This window comes from Poecilia formosa, unplaced genomic scaffold (genome assembly GCF_000485575.1).
Source record: "Poecilia formosa unplaced genomic scaffold, Poecilia_formosa-5.1.2 Scaffold1, whole genome shotgun sequence".
Taxonomy (NCBI): Eukaryota; Metazoa; Chordata; class Actinopteri; order Cyprinodontiformes; family Poeciliidae; genus Poecilia; species Poecilia formosa.
The window spans coordinates 1,663,466-1,684,239 of NW_006799940.1; the positions used below are offsets into that span (position 1 = coordinate 1,663,466).

A 20,774-nucleotide genomic window follows, 5' to 3' on the forward strand; every position below is an offset into this window, starting at 1 on the left:
AGATTCATAAAGCACCGTAGCTCTTTTAGAGCTTACTGTAAATGTAAACCTGGACACTAATTTGAGTCAGTGGTTCCTCATCATCTTTAGGATCTTTTGGTCACTTGAGGCCACAGGTCATTTTGGGCCTTTTCAGCATCATAGATGTTCATAAAGGGCCAGTTGTGCTAGAATGTATTGATAAAAACCCATTAAAATGTTAAAATATCAATAAATAACGGTGTATGGCCCCGATAAGAACTTCTTAAAATTAAATAATATTGGACATGTTTTGAAACTGATCAGTCTCTCTGAGAGTTAGTAATCTTTTTTTTTATTTTTGTGACCTTTGTTCGACTATGGACTCTTTGCACCTCAGTTTCCGCGTTCGGGAAAAAGCGGCTTGGTTGTTTCCGATCTATTGAAAATGGCCTTTTACACTAGGTGCTTGCAGGGCTTGGCCAAGGTTTGTACATCGATCCGAAGCCCCAACAAGTCAGCTGGAGAAAGGTTTTAAGATGTTCGCCTCGTTATACATTCACTGGCACGAAGGTGAGTTTTACTTAAACTTTGTGGCTAACATTAACGTTAGCTTATGCTAGTAGGCAATATTCTCGGACATTGTTCTTGTAAAATGTGCTATTTAAGTATCTAAACATTCCAACGGACAATGTTTTTACCTAATTTTCAAGTATTCTGTGTGTGTTTATTGTCGTTAGTGTCACAGACTAACGGGGTTCAGTTACGGTTCGGGCTTTTTACTTCCGAAGCACAACGAAGCTCAACAAGCCTCATAGCTTAACAGTTCAGCTGTTCAGGTCAAACGTTGTTGCTTTTAGAAAAATATGACCGTGTTGCTTCATGTCTCCGTGTTATTTCGTTTTATTACCTTGTTTCTTGTGAAGAGCTCAGATAGGACGGTGTTTACAGCAGTATGTACAGGCGGATCAGTTGCTCGGCTGTCTGGCTCTGGTCTGCTGGTCGTTCCCATAAACTCTTTCAGGCTGAATATAGAAGTGATTCCATGGAAATAACTCAGGGAGGCTCCTTTATTTACCATCCGTATCCCCGGTAGTTTTAGGCTGATCCGGAGTGAAGTGAAGGCTGCAAACTTTATGTTGTGCAGCGTTAGCTTTAACTGGTAGTGGTAAATATTTACAAGCCACTGACTTCTTAATTCAGGATTGCTTGGAAATGAATGAAAACTTAAAAGCCCATTACATTAGGAAGACACCAATGTTCATAGTATTTCTCTTTTTTTGCGTCTGAAATACGACTGTCTTTTCTAGCTCTCATGGTAACTCAAAGCGGAAACAAGTGAGTCGCATTGTCTCATGCAGATGTGACGTCAACACCATACAGTGCAAAGAGCCCATTACATGACACCAAGTAAAGCTGAGGAAGAAGTGTAGCAGAAGTTAGAAATACTGCCACCTGCTGGTGGGAGTTCGTATCACATAAAACAAAATGTTTCTGACCATGTTGATGGAAAATTTGCAGTAAACTCACAATTTAAGCATTATCATAAAAAAGTGTTGATGTTCCATGATCGTGGAATAGCAAAATGCTTTGATTTGATTGATACAATAATATTTAAGCACACATGTTTTGTTAAAGGTTTTATTTATGCGTTCCTCTGGAGTCCAAAGGGCCGCATAAATAGCTATGGTGGGCCAAATTTGGCCCCCGAACCTTGAGTTTGACACATATGATGGTAGGAACATTGATTAACTTAAATTTACAAGCAGGTTATTTTTCTACAATGTCAGTTGTTTTTAAAAAGAAAGTAGTTAACACATTTAGCTTTATCTCATCAGATAGTAGTTACACATATTCAGCTCGTACAATCAAGCGTCAGTCAGAGGCTTTTTCAGATATTCTGTGATACTGACCACTACAGGAGATTCTGTCACCATCTATTTCAGGACTAATAAATTAAATTGTCACCAAGATATTTTATTTTTTATGCAAATAATTATTGAGATTTATTTCATTTGAGGATATGCAATGCAAATTCAATAAATAGCTTTATGTGAGTATGGAAAAGGAAAGGACAAGCAGATGGTGCGAGTGGTGCTGACTAAAACGGGCCCTATAAGCATTTCATAGAGTGGAATAGTGCCGGGGCTGCTTTTTTACTTCATGAAGTATTTTCAGGAAGAAGGGTAGTTTTCTTGAGCCATTATTAAACCTCTGATTCAGCGAATCTACCAGGGTAAAAACAGATTACCTGAGTAATGCTTTCAAAATTACCAGGAACTGTAGAGGTGGAGCTTTGAGAGGGAAGGACAAGTAAATATCTCATATTCTCTCCATGATTACAGCTGAAAGTTGTGTCAATTTTTTTATTAATTTTGTCAAACCTACAAGAGTTTAATAAACTAGAGTTTTTAGGTTAGTACTACAAAGAAAATACAGGGATTTCTTTAAAAACTCAAGACAACTTTTACGCCTCACTAGTGTTTGTATCTCATCTAAAACAAACAAAAACCCCTTTCTGTTAATATAAAGCACTAAAAATATCCCAATCTTCAAAATAAACCGACACATTAACTTAGCTGCTCACAATCACAGTTGTACACTGTAAAACATTTGAGCCACATTTAGTTGTCTTCTACCCTTTAAGTCAAATAAATTTAGCAAGTTGTAGATTTTGAACTAAAATGTGTGAATTTGTGAAGGATAAACCTACAGCAGTAACTTGTGTTAACTTTTTATTAATTGTTGAATAAACTAGTTTTTAGGTTAGCAACTGAAAGAAGAAAAAGAGTGGGAACTATTTCCCAGAATGCTTAGCGTCAGAAGTGCGTTACATTGATCTGACTCTTGTGTTTTATTTTAAATAAATATTTATTTAATGCAATTTCAGTTTGCAAATAATCTGGTAATAAACTTCATTATCAGATCAGAAATTGTGTTCATTCAATTTGAAACAAGAATTTAAATCATTTTAAAGTAAAATAAGAAGTTATTTTAACTGGACAATGTGAGTGAAAATAATAGAGAAATGTTTAACTAGATGAGGATAGGTTTTTTCTTGCATATTGTGAAATTATTATTTGGTTTAAGTTGAAACTCACAATTCAAGATTAATGAACTTAAAAACCAATGTTTAGACAATTTGTCTGTTGCTGAATCATCTTCATGAACTTTAATTTGAGTTAAAACCAAAACAATTTTCTTCCTGACTTAAGTTGCATTTTCAAGGCAGCAGGTGGACTTTCATTTTCAAATGTTTTACAGTGTAGTATTAACTCTCAACATCACTGGAAAAATGTCATGAAATTTTAAGTAATCTTGCAGTTCTGTTGTTTGGGTCAGGCAGTTTGTGATATGAAGCTGTAAACATAAGAAAAGCTTCTGGACAAACAGGATGGAGGTTTGTCTCACCTTTAGACAGATATCTAAAAGTGACTTCAGTCTACATCTGTTGTCAGTCTCCTTCATGTGACATCATGCAATCTTCTGCTATGACTAAGCAGGAACACGAGGTTGCTGTCGAGAGACGACTGTGAGAGGCGATGGCTGAACAGTTGCAAAAGTTGAATGTGAAAGCAATTGAAAAGGAAGGGTGGGAAGGTTTAATTCAACATCTGGATGCTATTTATGAGCTTCATATGGATGGTAATTGCTGCTGTGAGAGTAACAGTGGATAACTTCTGTCATGTGAAGCCAGACTTCGCAGTTGTTTTTATTCTCACACTCAGTGTTTTGGTATGAGTGGTCGTCCTGAAGGCGGTTTCTCTTCAGGAGAGTTTTCTGCATCTTCACTTGGGAGACCTGCTGATGAAAACTGCAGAACGGAGGAAACTCTGTCGTCTGCAAGGAGATATAAACAAAAGATAATTGGGTTTATTTATAAATGTTTCTTAGAGTATTTAGGTCTGTTTTCTTTTGTAGTTGTGTCAAAGCACAGTAATTTTACAGTTTTTACCTCTACATCTTTTTACTCAGGATAATTAGCTTCTTTTTTCCACAATGTCTGAGCCAAATGAAAGACAGTGCTGCTGTCTGTATATCATGCATAGCATTAGCTTAAATTGACCTAATTGGGACAAAAGGTTTTGTATAAGACAATTAACTTAATGGTTACTATTTATTCTGGTAAACTATCGAATTCAAGTATTATAGAGGTGGAAATAAGTATGGAAAAAGGAACAATATGTGTTTTCAGATTCCATTTCTTTACTGATTGTCAAAAAAGTCGCATCTGATCATCCATTTTTGTTTTTTGAATTGGTATTGGAGCTTTTAAATCTTTAGATAGGGTGCCACACTGTTGGATCTCTACGTTACTGACTGTCTAGTATATTTCTTGACTTCCCCTGATTCAGAAAACAAGCTGCCTTGATTGAATGATCTCTAGTTTAAAGTAAACACTTATGAATTGATTAAAGGTTTGCTGATCCATACGTACTCCTGTAACTCCTCATCAACCTTTCGCTGCAAGTTTCTTGACTTTGGACTTGGAAGTGAATACTCCTACTATGACCTAAAGCATATTATCAAACAAATCAGCTCTGTGTCACGTGTTACGTAATATGTAATAAATTGGAATGGTACATTTGAATAAAAGCATGTGGAAAAAAAGCCATTAAATCAACTGAAATCTGTTTGTGTTTAAAAAGCTTTCCCACTGTTCAAATGAATATCAGCTGGTTTAATATTAACTGATGGTTTATGAAGAGGGTTTCTTATGTTTTACTGCACATAACCGCAGTAACAGCAAATGGTTACAGCAGCATCTCTGGACTTCCAGTGAGAAAGAAGAAGAAAGAACATGAATACACCATAAAAGAGTTTCACAAACATAGAAATACCAAGCAAAGTCACTGCACAAGACTCCACTGCTGAAAAAATGGATGTTTAAGCCTGTTTAAAGTTCCCTTCAGAAGATTTGGACAAAGAAGAATAAAGTCAGATGAGAGCAAAACACTCCTTTGATTAGAAAACAAACAAAAAAGCTGTTCCACAAAAGATTTAGTAAATGTGTACATTATTTATTATCCCCCGTGACATTCTACGGAGCCCGGTAAGGGACACAGAGGATTTTTTTTTCTTTTGCGATCTCTCACAATAACGTAGTGATGAGTTCCATAACTGAACACTGAAAGTCTTTCTTAATGTGTCCACTGTACTTTCTGCTAATATCAGGTTTTTGTAAGTTTTTTCCATCTCGTTTGTGAGATATCTGAAGTTTTATGTCTTTTTCTTGAGCATAGAAATGCACCAAACCTATGTGCAAAACACAAAAGCAAAACAGGCCAAACATGGGCTTCCATCTCTTAAGATATAAACAGAAACTTTCTGTGATAAGGAAAGAAGAGAGAACAATGACATCCAAACTATTTGGCTTATTTCTGAGTTATTTTCATGGGATAATGAGGTTATTTCTGACAGCCTTGATTGTCTTTTTGTGTTGGTCGTCTGAATGGAAACTAACGGTCAACCTTACACAAACAGACATGCAGTGAATCAATTGATTTTCAGTCAGTTTTTTGTGCTTCACTGAGGCTTTTTAAATGTGTATATATTTGAAATTTAAGCCCCGTAGGGGCTTCCGTACCAATCCAGTCTTTTACCCATAGCGTTTTTGGGGGGGATCAATTTGTTGTTCACAATCTGTGTGAATTTCATATCAACAAAAAAGTAGATTTACTTACAAAAACTTTAAGGTTTTCAGCTCCTAATTTAGCTTCGAGCACTAATAATGTTCAGCTCTCAACCAACCAATAGTCGCTAATGTTGACTTTGTGTTTTATAATACAAAAAATCAAAGAAAAAAGGAAATGAAAAGAGAAACTTATGAAATCCTTCTCCACGTGTTGCAGTCTAAACTTCTCCAGTCTTCAGGAATTTTCTGCATCTGTTTTATTTCTGTCTCTCCTGGATAACACCTTGCTGTTTCCCTCCTCATCTTAAAACAATACGACGAGAAGCGGGCCTCAGAAAGCGGAGCGCACCGTCCCCTGGACTCCTTTGTTCTCACGTCTTCCTAATGTAAACCCGCTGAATGTTCAAAGACGAGGACAGAGCGCTCTGCCTGGGGATATTCTCCAGGAAAGCCCTTACTTTACTATCAAACAACAGCAGAAGGATGGGTGGGTGTCATCACAACTGTCTCATCAACAGTGGATCAGGCTGGAGCCCTTGGAAGACAAGGAGGAAGACTAGTCTTACTGCGAGAAGCGATTGGGGTTTCATGATTCATCTAGGAGAGTTTTCTGTCTCCATGCACTCAGATCGTTGAGGAAAACAAAGATCAGGGTGCAGATCTTTGTTTTCAAGACTTCTTCTGCAAGAATACTGGTCTTCCTGCAAGAACCGATTAGAGTTTCATGATTCATCTAGGAGAGTTTTCTGTCTCCATGCACTCAGATCGTTGAGGAAAACAAAGATCAGGGCGCAGATCTTTGTTTTCTAGACCTTCTGCAAGAATACTGGTCTTCCTGCAAGAACCGATTAGAGTTTCATGATTCATCTAGGAGTTTTCTGTCTCCTTGCACTCAGATCTTTGTTTTCCTCAAAAATGAGAGTTCAAGGAGACTCTCATAGATCAACCATCTATGAGTTTTCTTTGAGGAAAACAAAGAAATGAGTGCAGATCTTTGTTTTCTAGTCTTCCTGCAAGAAATGACTGGAGTTAAACAGATTCCTGATTCATCTAGGAGAGTTTTCTGTCTCCTTGCACTCAGATCTTTAAGGAAAACATTTTGGTGACTACTCCTTCACTGGCAGGGGAAGCCTAAAGAGAGGAGTTCAGTGCTGCCAACTGGCCAAGCATATGCAGCACAAAAAGTCCCATTAAGTTATTAGATTGGCATGAAAATGAACAAATTTAGTGGTTTTCATGGCATTTGTCAAATAGGCTAGTTTAGGTTTCACCTGGCAAAAGATTCATGTGAAAATCTTTTTCCGAATTTGTCTAAACAAAAGCAAGCTTATTAACATAAAAATATTTCTACTCCCAAGAGTTCCTGACGTTCACAAGAGCATCATTCTCATATTTTACTGACCTAAACACAGTGGAACATCCGCTAAGCATTTTCTTTTACAAGTAAAACACATTTTAAAGCTTATATTCATCTTCCTCTGCAGGGTTTTTCCTCTGGGGCAAACAAAGACGATTCTGGTTGCAGCCGTAGCAAAATTATGAATTTTACGAAGCAACTTGTAAAGGTGAGCTCATCACAGTTTTCCTACTGGTTTTTTCATCCATTTTTTACCCTCTGTTGCTGAATTTGAGCAAATTGTTACTAACAAATATGATGACTACATCATATTTGCCGATACAATTATTCTTGTCATTAATCAATCAACTGGAAGTGGTGTCGATTTATTCTCTTAAATCAGAAAATGGATGTGAAAACAGCTGTAAAAGACGATTACATGCTTCCAAAACATTTTCTTGTAAAAACTTAATTCTTCTCCAGTTTAAAATTCAGTTGGTTTCCAGGCAAAATATAATCAATTTCATGAAATTTGAGGAAAAATATGGCAAAAATGGTAAGACTTTGGATACAGAACCTCTGAAAACCAATGAAGAAGAAATAAATAGAGGAATGGATGATTAAAAATAGATAAGTGGATGGAAATAAAATGTAGATAACATTTTTCTATTGTTTCCCAATGACTTATTTTTCCTGAAAATACTTTTCTGAAATTCCATACTGTAGGGGTGTCCAAACTTTTTGCTAAAAGGGGCAAAATTGTAGACTTAAATGTCCAAAAACCAAACTTAAAATCAAGCAAATAAAGTGGCTCCATATTTATTGTAGATCCAAAACTTAAAAGGGATTTTTTATGACGGTGTATTAGGGCTAGTGTAGATAGAAAAAAAGGAGTAAATTTCCTCCAAAAGCTCAGAAATTTTGTGATTAAGCTCAGAAATTTGTCTAGAAAACAAATTTTTAATGGAAATTTTTTGACATTTGAAATTCAGACATTTTTTTTTCTAACAAATTTCCTTGTTTTTTCTATGAATTGTCTGAGATGGGGGTTTTTTGGGCAAAAATGTACGGGGTGCAGCAACGTTGGATTTTCAGCAAATGTCTCTGGAAAAGCTTGGTTACAAAAACACAAAGAAAATTATATTGATAACAGTTTTTACCTTGATTACAAATTAAAAGTCTCCATCTGCATCTATCATTTTTGAATTGCAGAATCGGTCCAGGGGCCACAAATGGCCCCCGGGCCGCATTTTGGACACCCCTGCCATACTGCGTCAGTCTGTAAAGAAACTCTGTGAATGTACGCCCGTTCCCATTTGCCGGCTTTCTAATAACACGCTGGACTAGTTATTAATTATTTATTCTATTGAGGGCGACGATAAATCACGAGGTGAACTCTTCAAAGTAATTCATTAAAGCAGCATTCTGGGAAATTCATAGGGATTAATGTCTAATCAGCTCAAACATCTGCACATTATAATAAAAATAAACATGACTAAATGAGCTTCAAAATTAGGCTTTCATAAATTTATTTTGGATTCGGCGAGGCATCAAACGCCTCTCATGTATTTGCACAGATACTGGTGTAAACGCCAGCATGAATCATGTAGCTTACCGGCTGCTTAAGGTGATTAATGTGCGCAAAGATGGAAAACAAGACGACCGGTGGAACCGTTTCTGGGCTGGTTATACGGCCAGGTGAATATGACAAATTAAATTTTTACGTCTGAGTCATCTGTTAGGAATGTAATCCCCTGCAGGAGCAGAAACGGGTCAGCGCTGTGTGGGGTTCCTCTGCAAACAGCTTTTCTCACTTTGGTTAAATTTTATCTAAGGTGAACTTTCACTCGCAGTCTCAGCAGAAACCAAACGACCTGAAAGCAAAACTGCAAAAAAAATTAAATAGCCACTTAAAATGATCAGTTTCTCTGATTTAGCTTTTTATACGTTTATGTTTAAGTAAAATGAACATTGTTCTTTTACTCCGTAAACAACGGACAACATGTCTCTGAAATTACAAACAAAAATTTTGTATTTATTTGCAGAAAATGAGAAACGGTCAAAATAACAAAAAAAGATGCAGAATAAGGAAAGAGGACAAGTTATATTAATGTTTTAACTCAGGAAGAGTTCAGAAATCAACATTTGGTTGACATTTGCTTAGGAGAAATCAACAAAATATTTTTTTTTAATAAAACAAAGTTTGTTTTCTTTTAATAAGCTCATAAAACATACATTTGTTACACTACTACAATATAAACTTTGTCCATATGAATGAATGTTCTGCTTTTAAGTTGAAAAAATCCTTATTGAGATCCTTGTTCCTCAAAATTATTTTTTAAATCACAATTTTTCAAAGGATTCCTAAAATAAAAGGCTTTTTATTCACCACAGGAAGTGACTCAGGTCTTCAGTGCCTCACTTGTTTTTGTATTTAGGTATTTTTGCAGATTCTTGTTAAAAGCGAGTCGTTCTTCTCTACTGTCCCCACATGCTTGCTCAGGAGTCTGGATTGCTGCAAAATCGATAACTTGGATCAATTGGCTGAGGTTTTACTTCACTTTTTACAATTTATCATTCTATTATTTGTCAATAAACTAATTCAGATTCTTGTGCAAATTGTAACTTATGTCTTAATACTTTCCATGAGGCCAAACACTCTCAGCTGAGAGACATTCATGGGAAAAAAACTGTTTGTTTTTTTTTTAAACAACTGACTCTGTCCTTTTATAGGCATGAAGGTTTTCAGATATTTAGTTTGTTTTGTTTGTTGGAAGACCGTCATTGTTGTCAAATAAAAAGCTGCCAGAGCCCAGATATGGACATCAGTCGTGTTACAAACGGAAATTATGTCCTTTTTTTCACACAGATATGCTGGTAATGCCCTTTTAAATAAGAACGCTGTATCAAACTTCTTATTTTCCTGCAGATATGACGCATAACGTCCCCATATCACAACAGCTGCATGAAGAACACGAAGCTGTCAGAGGCACAAACGCTCCACTGCTCATCCCACAAACACGTCAGCACTTCTTTTAATGCCATTTAGCAACCATGTGGTTTCATTAGGAATCCAACCAAGAAGCTGAGCCGTGACTTCTACGTTTCGCTTAGTTGGAAAACTCACTTAGACAAAAACGTTAAATTTAGGCCTCACTTAGCTTCATCAGGCTAGTGGTTTTTATTTTACAGCTTATTTATATTAAGTATTTTGACGAATGAAAATGTACTTTATAGTCACTTTTTGAGTTTCAACTGTTTGTGACTCTTATTCCTTTTTGAGCTTGTCAGATCTTATTATGATGGAAACAATACATTACAAATTGAAAAGCACAAAAATAAAGAGTCCAAACTAAATGCAAAAAGAGCAAAATAGCAGGTATTATTACTCAGTTTTGATTTTTTGCTGAAAACCCAATGTTTATTCAAACAACTTGTTAAATGTGACCACAATCAGACTTCTGTGTGACCAGTTTACAGCGCCAAAGCGACCTGCACGTGCAGGGGAACAAAGGATCAAAGCCGCACATTGTTTACGGACGCAATAATGGATGGAGTCGTTGAGCAATGGCAGAAGACGTGATTTTCACAAGTTCATAACAACATGAAGGAAGCTAATAAAAAGAAAGCACAACTAATAGTTGGGGCATTTTCTGGAACATTGACTGCAACTTCAGCAAGGAAGTCTTTTTGGATGCAGTCAGAACCAAGAGCGGCGATTCAGAGACACAGATTTTTTCAGAAAGTTCAGGATTTGTATAATTATACATTTCAATTTACGTCCAGATTTACTGCATCTGGTTTCCTCTGGTGAAAAATTATGATGCATGTCTCACATCAGTGACGTAAAACTCAGATAAAATGCAACATGAGCGTTCAGAATGATAAATTCATATGCGATATTAAACAAGATATGGACTGTATTGATTGATTTGGGTCGTATTTGCCTGCCTAATTGATGAAAACGAGAACCTAAGTGAGAGAACCAGAACACAGATCATAAAGATAAAAAAAAAACAAGAAAAAATTGGACAGACTAATCCTACAAAATTGAATTTTCACAAGTCAATTTGCGGTAATTAAATGTTGAACTTAACAGGCTCAAAGTAATTCAGAGTTAAGAGTTTTACAGCCTGGAACTCTGAGTTCTAATTGTGGGGAAAAGCTTAGAAAGGATAATTAATAGTGCCTGCAGTAGGTCAGATGAGGTGGTTTCCTTTCTCTGAATCACTCTGTTTCAGTTCCAATAGCAAGTCACTGCTAATAAAAAATTCAGTACACTGTAAAACAGTTCAAGGTGGTTTAAGTTGAAAATAAAAGTTCACCAACTGCTTTCAAATGCAACTTAAGTCAGCAAGAAAATTGTTTTGTGTTTAACTCAGAAATTAAAGTTCATGAAAGATGTTCAGTAATATTTAATTTCAAGGATTCTATTGGTTGCTTTAAAGTTAAATAAAAAACAAACGTCCATAATATCAGTCCCCACCGTGTAAACTGTGGACTTGCAGAATGCGAGGAATGCCTCCCAAACAAGAAGGCGACCGTAGGAACCCAGTGATGCTTTCAAAGCCAAGAAAGAAACACAGAGCAACTATTGTTCCTGCTGGCACTGGTCCTAGCTGCTGCCTTCCACACTCCCATGTTTTGTAACGGAGGGTTTTGGTTCCATTGTGATAACCTTGGATGTGGAGATCCTAATTATTTACAATTATCACATCAGCACTAATTACTGACATGTCCAAAGAAAAACCTAAAAGGTGAGTTTCGTTGTTGTATGGTGAGCTAAATGGTGAAACACAAAGCTCCGTCTCGAAGCTTCTTAGCACACGCTTCCTGTAATCTATCAGCAGCATTAATATTTTAATGACCTTATTAAAGGCTTGAGAAACGCAGTGTACTTTCACAAGCCTTTATTCAAATGTTTTTTTTGTATTTTTGGTGAAACAAAAAGGACTATAGAATATTTATCCTGTGATCAATCTAAATCTGGCAGTCGACAGAATATCCCCTAAATGTTAAATTCACTGCACAACAAGTCAACACAGAAAACCTCAACCTCACTTTTGGTTCCCAAAAAGCTTGAGCCCAAGAAAATGGAAAGCTCTCATTAGCCATGAATGCAGCTTATATGGCACTTGCTCAAACTTTAACCAGTTATAAAGCAGCTTTGGGTTTGAACATCTAGCAGGTTTTCACTCAATAATAATATCTTTACCTTATGACTTACTGCTGTCACTCGGTTATCTGGACCTGCTGAAACTGCCTCCTAATGTTGACATTAAATTGTGTTGTTTATATTTATGTCATGATGTTAATTGGGTTTAAACCTAATCCTTTACCTGTGCAGGATGTTTGTTTTGGATAGGCTGGTGCTGGAGGTCAAAGGTTCACAGGTGAGTAATAAAACAAATTCACTCATAAAATAGCGACGGTTTGTGTCAAGAGTGAACTTTGTTTTCTACCCATGAAGGCACACATCTGTTATTGATCAATACGAAACTCCTAATGTCATTTTAAAACAGTAAGGCAGTCAAAATAATCCATATTTTAACCAATACTTAAGTTGGCAGATTGTAGATAAAAAGAAAAGGAAATCATTCTACTGGAAGTCACAATAATAAACATGCATAAAACCCCAAAGTCCTGACTGAATATTTTATGTTATTGTCGGTTCCTCCTTTATCATCAAGGCTTTTGTTTAGTCAACCATCAGTGTTTAATGATAATTGCTCAGTTCCTCTTAATTTCTCTAAAATACCACAACTGTGGACTGAATCTTAATTTCCAGAACATCTGAACCCAGCACTTTGTACCTAATTGAGTTTCAATGAGAGTGTTTTCAGTATTTTTGATTCCCACATTAAGGAGCGTTTAACTTCACACACTCATGAAGGCCGATGAGCTGAGAGTCCGACCACAACAAAGGCGGATCCTTCAGTTTTTCTGCAATGTGGTCTCTCGGCTGCACAATAGTTTTTGTCAAACTCTGAATTGAGAAACCAAATATGTACAAACAGCTTCTGTCAGAGTGTGAACGACGACTTCCTGTGCCAATCTTCTCCATGTGGAAGGAAATCAACTTTTCCTGTTTGTGCAGTTTCACACTGAAATCTACCACAGACACATGCGACACACATCCAACATCTAAGCCAAGCAGCAGGAGATAAAGCTGGGATGATGACTGAGGGTTTCTCAGAAGCATCAGGGGGTAAAGTCGATGTTTGGACTGCACTGGGTGGCTGGTGCCAAATCATTTCCTGAAATTGATCACATACAAAGCTCCATTTTGTGTTAGTTAGCTTTTACATAACCTGAAATATAAAATATATAAACCTTTATTCTTCAAGGAAATAAATCAATTTCAAATATTAATCTCTTTTAAAGGATATTCTAGTTATAGAGTTGCATTTATTTACATTAAATGAATAAAACGCTGGAATGAACCAAACTTGCACATATGGAAACAAACATAAATACAAATCCAACTTCAACCAAAAACCTTAGTTTGGAGCAGTTCTGGTGTAAATATCTCTTTTAAATCCATATCTCTAAGCAGTGGTTGGTTTTTAAGTGCTGATTTCGCCGTGATTTATTAAAATTGATACTGTACCAATTTACTTTGTTCAAAGGAAGGCTCATTAACGTCTTATGCATGAATAAGTGTGATCCTTTTTTGTCCTGGTTATCTTTAGTGTTAATAATGTGAAATTAATAAATTATCTGCCAAGTGTTTTAAGTAGCTGTAATAAATTTTCCAATTTGTTGCATGAAAACTTTGCATTTCAGTGAAAATTGCTGCCATGTTAGCATTTCCACACACCTGGCAGAACCATTTATAGCATTTTATTTTGACCTACAGCGAACGTTCAACTGAAAGTCCGCTGGACTTCTGCTGGTGTTTTATTTTGACGTCCAGAAAACGTCATCGCGCACGTTCGGAACGACGTTCACGTAATCTGAACATTCTAGCATGCTAGCTGAGTCCAGCCAGCGTCAGGTTTTGGTTTTGGTCAGAAAGCACACAAGACATTAATAGATTTTAAGCTACTAAATCATTTTTAAGTGTTATAAAAATTAATCTACCCGTTTCCGACTGACAAAATACAGTTGATGGGTGTTGCTGGGCAACCGGAACCATTTCAAAATCTGTCCAAATCTGGGTATGAAACAACATATTTACAGAAGTGTATCTTGGAACCAAACACTCAGAAATGTTCCCTAAAAAAGTAGCTAAGCTGTGCGGATGTTAGAGAAAGTCATAATGTGATTTATAAACAGTTATTTTTACGTTAAAATGAGTCTCGTTTCACTCCGCCGCTCTCGTGGGTTAACTTGCCCTTCTCATTGTCTGATAGGCGGGCAACCAGAAGAGGTGGGTGGGTCAGATTTGCCCTGCGTAATGTCTTGAAGGCATGACAAGAGGTTAAACTGGAACAGATTGGTTTTTCTACACAAGCTGTGAAGCTGTGTTATGTGTTTTATTCAATTGCAAATAAATAAGTGTTAAGGAGAAGTATTTAGCAAAACCTGTTCATTAGACTATGGTTAATTATTTAAGTTAAGGCTTGCAGATTATTTTTTATTATGCCCAGAGTGAAAGGAAAGTCAAGATTTAAGTGGTTAAGTCCTTAAACATTACAATTTAGTAAATTGTTAATGACGAGTAAAGTCTGAGTCTGCTGTAATGTCATCATAGTAATAAAACTCTTTAGGTAGCAGCAGTAAGGCGCCTGCCTCCATCTCTGGGAATAAACTCACCAGTTCTCCTTGAATCCATCAAACAAAGAGAAAATTCTCCAGACAGTAAGTGGTCCCGTGTTAAAACAGACTCAGAAAACAGCATGTGTTTCCTTTCGCGCTGACAGTCATTGATAATCTCAAGAGTTCGTCCACCTCGTTCTTTCCATTCTCTTTCCAACTTCACCAAAAGGAAGAAAGGGTTATGCTTGCCACTGCCGGTTCTCGCAGGATGTTTGGTAAAATAAAACAGTTCTCTAGATTCTCACGTAGCTGAGACAAGGCCTGCACTTTCTTCAGAGCAGTTTATGAAAGTGCAGAGTGCAGAACAGAACAGGAATGTTTTTAGAGACTAAACGAAAACGTACACACGCATGTGCAGAAAACAGGAGCATACACACAGTCAGAGTAAGAAAAATGCATTTTTAAAAACAAATATAGGAGTTACTTTGCTTTGAGGGTGAAATTTTTAGGAGTGAAAGTGAAAAAAATGACTTGGCTTTTTTAAAGTGTACAGTATTAATAAAACTTGGGGGAAAAAACAGACAGTATTTCATAATTTCTTTTAGATCCATAGAAAAACTTTTGAATGAGAAAAACTTGTGTAATGCTGGATTTGGATGAAAGGAGGGTTTACCTGCTTTGGCACACAATAGTTCCCTTTTCAATGCCCAGATGGTATCGCTATAAAAATGAGAGTCCTTTAAGTATTTCCCAGATCTGAACAAGTCTGGAAAAGTATTTTATATTTTCAGATTTTATTCCTCCTCATTTGTTTATCCATTCATCTTTCCCCATTTATCTATCCATTAGGTCTTCTGCTTCTCCAATCTGCATCTCATCTGTGTAAGCCTGACCTTGACAGAAATGTATTCTTTAAATTTATGGAGAATTTATACTGTAAAACTGTAAATTTGAGTCTGAAGCATGTGGTATTTGGTCAGGAATAATGTGTGAGAACTCAGTCGATATCTTTTTCTAAGATAATAAAAATAATTTGTTAACACTTTATTTGACAGATTGTGCATAAGACTGACATGGGACTTTCATGAACTGTTGTCATGGTAAATAATTAAACTTTTAATGCAAACTTCCATTAAAACTCAATCAAAAGTGTCAACTTTGTATTAAGTGTCATTATTTACCGAACGACAGTCATAAGTATTCATGAAGACTCTTTTATGTTCATAACAGGTGTTATATTGTGTTTATGACAGTATTACGTCAGCCTTAAGACACCCCTTCAACTAAAGTGTTACTAATTAAAAATGTTTACTTTTAATGAAGTTTAGTTATATTTAGCCAGGTAAATTTTCATCCATCCACCCATCATGCATCAGAAACCTTCTAATGCTCAAATTACTGACCGTAATCTTCACTTTGCTCATTACTTTGACCAATCAAAGCGAGCCATTTAAAGAACGGCGAATGCTTTCAAAAGGCAACATTTCCAGACTTGTGTGTGACTTTTCTCACACGGTTTGCATAAACACACAGTCTTATCTTCTCCCTGTGTTGCTTGGCATTGACCTCATCAGCTCCCTTGGCCCGCTGCTGCAGTCTGAGAGGCTCAGGCCACCCACCGCCGCCGCTGCGAACAAGCCCAGCTCTGTAAGAGGCTGGTAGCAGCGTGGCGTTTTCCTGCTCTGGGCTCCACGTAGGAACGCAAGCGCCAATTATCTCAGCATGGGGAAATAGACACGTCTGTGTACAGGAAGCAAAGACTTTACTGTTGCAGAAAGTTATGCCATAAAACGATTCAGATAGGCATACATGAATTCACAACAAAAATGAACTAATTATGATTTTTTTATGGTGTGGTATCGTAAAAGAACAGGGAGGTAAGTAAAAACTAAATGTTTTCAGTTTGTGCAATGATGTTTGATGGATGTGGCTAATGATCAAGCATGATTGGATTGGTCCATCTTGTTTTATGGGAGAAGATATGTGAAAAAGATATCTACAGTTCACTTAATGTTTACTCGTAAAATGCAAAAAGATAAAAATAAAGTAAAATGAGTAACTAGTTTGGTCTTATTGCCTCCATGTTATTAGTTAGGCAACCATTTTAAAGTAACTTAAAAAATGTTCATGTGAAAAAGCCAGACAGTATTTGGAAATATACTTTTTCAGATAAAATAGGCAAGAAATAAAAAAATTAATGAAAATAAATTGCATACATCCGTTTTGGCATGGCGAAGATTTGGGCTTCTCATGTTCTTATCCAGTAAAATCTGATGAAATTATTCTAATTTATTTAAAAGCATGCTTATGGTGCGTTATCCTGAGAAAGCAGACAGCAAAAATACTTCCAACATTAATCAGGCAGTAAAAGGTCATTAATAAAATTTAAATGTCTGCACAAGGTGTTCAATTCATTCAAAGTTCATCTCTCTCATCGCTGATTATCACTAACCTTTCAGTAATGCATGCCTAAGATGCATAACTGTTGATCAAGTTATTAACTGAAGGAATAATTGTTTCATAATTCTACAGTTAAAATTGCACGTTCTTTTTTTTATTTTTATGGAAACACGTCCAAACAATTTCCAGAAGCCAGAGATCCTCTTTTCCAAAAACTGTTCATCTGGTGGATTCCTCCTGCTAAAAAAAACAGCCTCAGGTGAGATGACTCACGGCTTGTGTGCCAGACGAAGATGGCGTGGATTATAGGCAGCTGCTGAGAGGAAGTGGACCGAGCGTCTGATGTGAAATGAGCAAAGACGACACAACAGACATATGAATGAATCGTATTTCCTGAAGTTTCAGGCTTGAAATGTGTTGCGAATGAAGTATGAGGGATTCACAGTACAGTTATTTGATGCTTTTATGTCTCAAAACAACACTGGTTCATAAGTTGAGTTCAGGAACTGCTTAAAGGCCGAGTGATTCATAGGTCCAAGTCACACAAACAGGCAAAATGTGTCACGTACAAGGTGGAAAATAATAATAAACAAGGCACAACTTTGTAGATATTAAAAAAAAATCTTAGAAATGGTTCTGCAGAAATGGCTTTTTCACCATCTGTGCTAAAAAGCACAACAATGATGAAGCCGTTTTTATGAGTTGAATATTAATTTTACTTCAAATGGAAGCTGAAGAAGTTGATGAGTGAGAGAAAAGTTGTGAGCAGAGGCCAAGAAAACTGGAGTCACAGTTGTTTTTGGAAATATTTAGCATTGCACCGCAGAATACTGCAATGTTTGTTTTTTGTGATCATTCGCAGCACCTTTTTCAAGAAGTGTCGGTTAAAGTTGAGATTTCTGTTTTTGCCATAACATGGATGACAAAAAAGTTGAAATTGCTGCACATAGCTTTCCCAAAATGACAGGATTTTTAAAGTGCAAATAACATTTTCAGGTAAGTTACAGAAATAAAATTTAAATGAAATCACGTCCTGAAGAGTTGTCAAAGTGAAAAAGAAGAGTTAACATGAAAAGTGTGCACAGGATAAGCAAATCCTGCAGAAAATCTGCAAAAAAAGAAAGAACAAGGCTAATTTTACTGTGTCACGTTTTACCAAGAGACTTCAAGAAACAGGAAGTTAAATTCGACGGGGCTGGGGGTCTAAAGAGATTGGTCAAAATTCAGAAGAGTTGCTTAATTATGAAAGAAAGAAAAGTGACAAATCTGAGGAGAAGTTGTATCAAATAAATGCGATGTACATTCTGATATCAGCATTTTTTTCGTTTTGTCCAAACGAATGGTGATAAAATCGCAAAGTGTGCCGAGTTTCATCTCAAAGTAAAAAGTTTGAGTCATGCAAACAGAAGACAGCTGAGTTAGCAATCACTGCAGCCAGATGTGGAGGCCTTTTGCTTTGGACTGGTTCAATATGTGCAACTTAAACTAAATTGAGAAAATGACACATTAGTGATTTTCGTCCACTTCATTAAAATTGGAAAAGCTTGAATCTGAACTTGCATCCAAGAATTTGTTTTGATGATCTTCTGGAATTTGTGGCGTATTCACAACAATAGCTTGCTAACAAACAAATCTATTTTTATTAAACCCGAGTCCATGATTAAACACATTTCTCTGCTTAATCTAGATTTCCAACCCTATTATTAGCAATTTCAGAGTTATACAAGGAATTTGTTCTCAACACAATCACGCCCCATGCTCCAAAACTTTGGTTCAAAGTCTTAAGAAAAGTGCCCGATTAAAGCTCTGTGAATGGTTCAGAGTGAGGAAATGGAGTGTGCTACAAACCATCAAATTAGAAGCAAATGGGCCAGAACTATATTAGGGGAAATCACATCAAAGCTGTCCAACTTTTAATGGATTGGGAAGTGGATTAAAAAATAGAAAAAAAGGAATTAGCAAATTTTCCAGGAATCTGTTTCAGTTTGGAAAAAGTTATGTAACATGTACACTTCTCTCTTCTTCCTCCTTTTGGTTAAACGGTTCCCCAGTGGTCCACAGCGTCCGCTCAGACAAAGAAAGTGAACAAAAGCTTGTGATTTGAGGCCAAAGTGAGTGAAATCTGCTTATTGGAGTTCTTTTTTGTGTTGGTTTCTAGGCTCAGCAGGGAGTCACGTTTATTACCGCTTCATCACAGAGAGCAAGCAGCGAGAAAAACAGCTGATTAGGACAGACGCGAACCTTTCAACAGCTAATCCACAGAAGAAGTCATGTCAGTCAAAGAGCATGAGTATTTTCACTGAGACATAAATCTAAATCAATGAGTCAGGGTGGATTTAAGAACAAATCTAAATAGTTTTAAGCATGCCAGTTGAAGAGCAATCAGAAGATTGTATTTTGCTTTTCCATAAAATCATCAGTAATAATAAAAAATATTGATTGTGCTTGGATCATAATGGCCCACATGTGAAATCCATGAGATGAGATGCAATAAAAAGATCATTACGCAACAACATTTTAGCAAGGTTAAGAGAATTTCTATCCATTTTCACCCACAGTCTCAGTCTTACGTCCTTGGGAACAGTTTTTGTCTGACACGGCTTCAGTGATGTAAAATACCTCCACTAACGAAAAAAAGATGTTAATCTCGTTAAAATGGCAGGAGCAGGTTGAACTGAAAAGCTTTAGCCAACTTAAGCCAGCGACTCTTGTTCTCCTTTATCCCAAAAGTCCAACAAATGTCCACTTAGGTGCACAGCTTTATTATCTTGACATGTAGCAGTTTTACTAAGAACAGGATGATCTCTGTTCCCAACAGCAACAGTTCCTCTCTCTCTGCAAAACAACAGGCCTGGAGGATTAAACCACATCCTTCCGATTTATTAAACTTACAAGCAAAGGAATGTGAAGCATCTCTACCCAGCTGGTATTAAAAAAATAAGTAAAATTAACGTTCTGTATGGATGCACACTAGAAATGCTGGGCTAAAAACAAACCAACTTGGGTCAAATTTGGACCAACCCAACACTGGGTTATTTTAACTCAACTGGGTTGGGTTGATGGTTTGGCCCAGCATACTGGGTTATGGCAACTCACCAAATGTTGAGTTAAATTGACAATTTTTAAAGTAAAAATGACACAAGATTGGGTCATTTTTAATGCAAAGTGCCAATTTTGCATTAAAGTGTAATTATAAACAAAATGACACAAAGTTGGCATTTCTAATGGACTTTTAATTCAACTTTTAAAGCAACTTTGCATTAAAAGTGTCATTATTTACCGAATGACACTTCATGACAACAGTCAGACATTCATAAAGACTCCTTCATGTTTATGACACTGTCATGTCAGTCTTGTGCACACCGTCAAATTAAGTGTTACCGTTGCATTTACCGTCAAAAATAAGCGGAAATATTTCCAAATCAGAACTTTTATTTTTAACACACACACACACACACAAAAAAAAAGAGTCACGAAATCCTAGAGGGATTGAAAAGATGTTCAATAACATTATTTAATTTTAAGGACTCAATGATATTTTAACAGTTTTTGATCAGGTTTTATCAGTACATTCTGGCACAACCGGCCCTTTAAGAGCATTCATGATCTGAATTTGGCCCAAAACCAAAATGAGTTCGACACCGCTGCTGTAGTTTAACAGAAATATCCCAGTTTGTGCTGAAGAAGAATAGTGAGCCATGATGAACACTGTAACCATGATACTGTATGGTCACAGTTTGGTTT

General features: G+C 36.5%; 1 long non-coding RNA gene across 1 annotated transcript; it reads right to left on the reverse strand.

Annotated features, from left to right (window-relative positions):
* Positions 1 to 3,537: 3,537 nt before the first annotated feature.
* On the reverse strand, positions 3,538 to 14,958 carry LOC103129938 (uncharacterized). Its single transcript, XR_475142.2, has 2 exons — positions 14,688 to 14,958; positions 3,538 to 3,798 (listed from the first exon to the last, which is right to left on the reverse strand). It is a non-coding gene; the product is annotated as an uncharacterized LOC103129938 (long non-coding RNA).
* Positions 14,959 to 20,774: the final 5,816 nt, after the last annotated feature.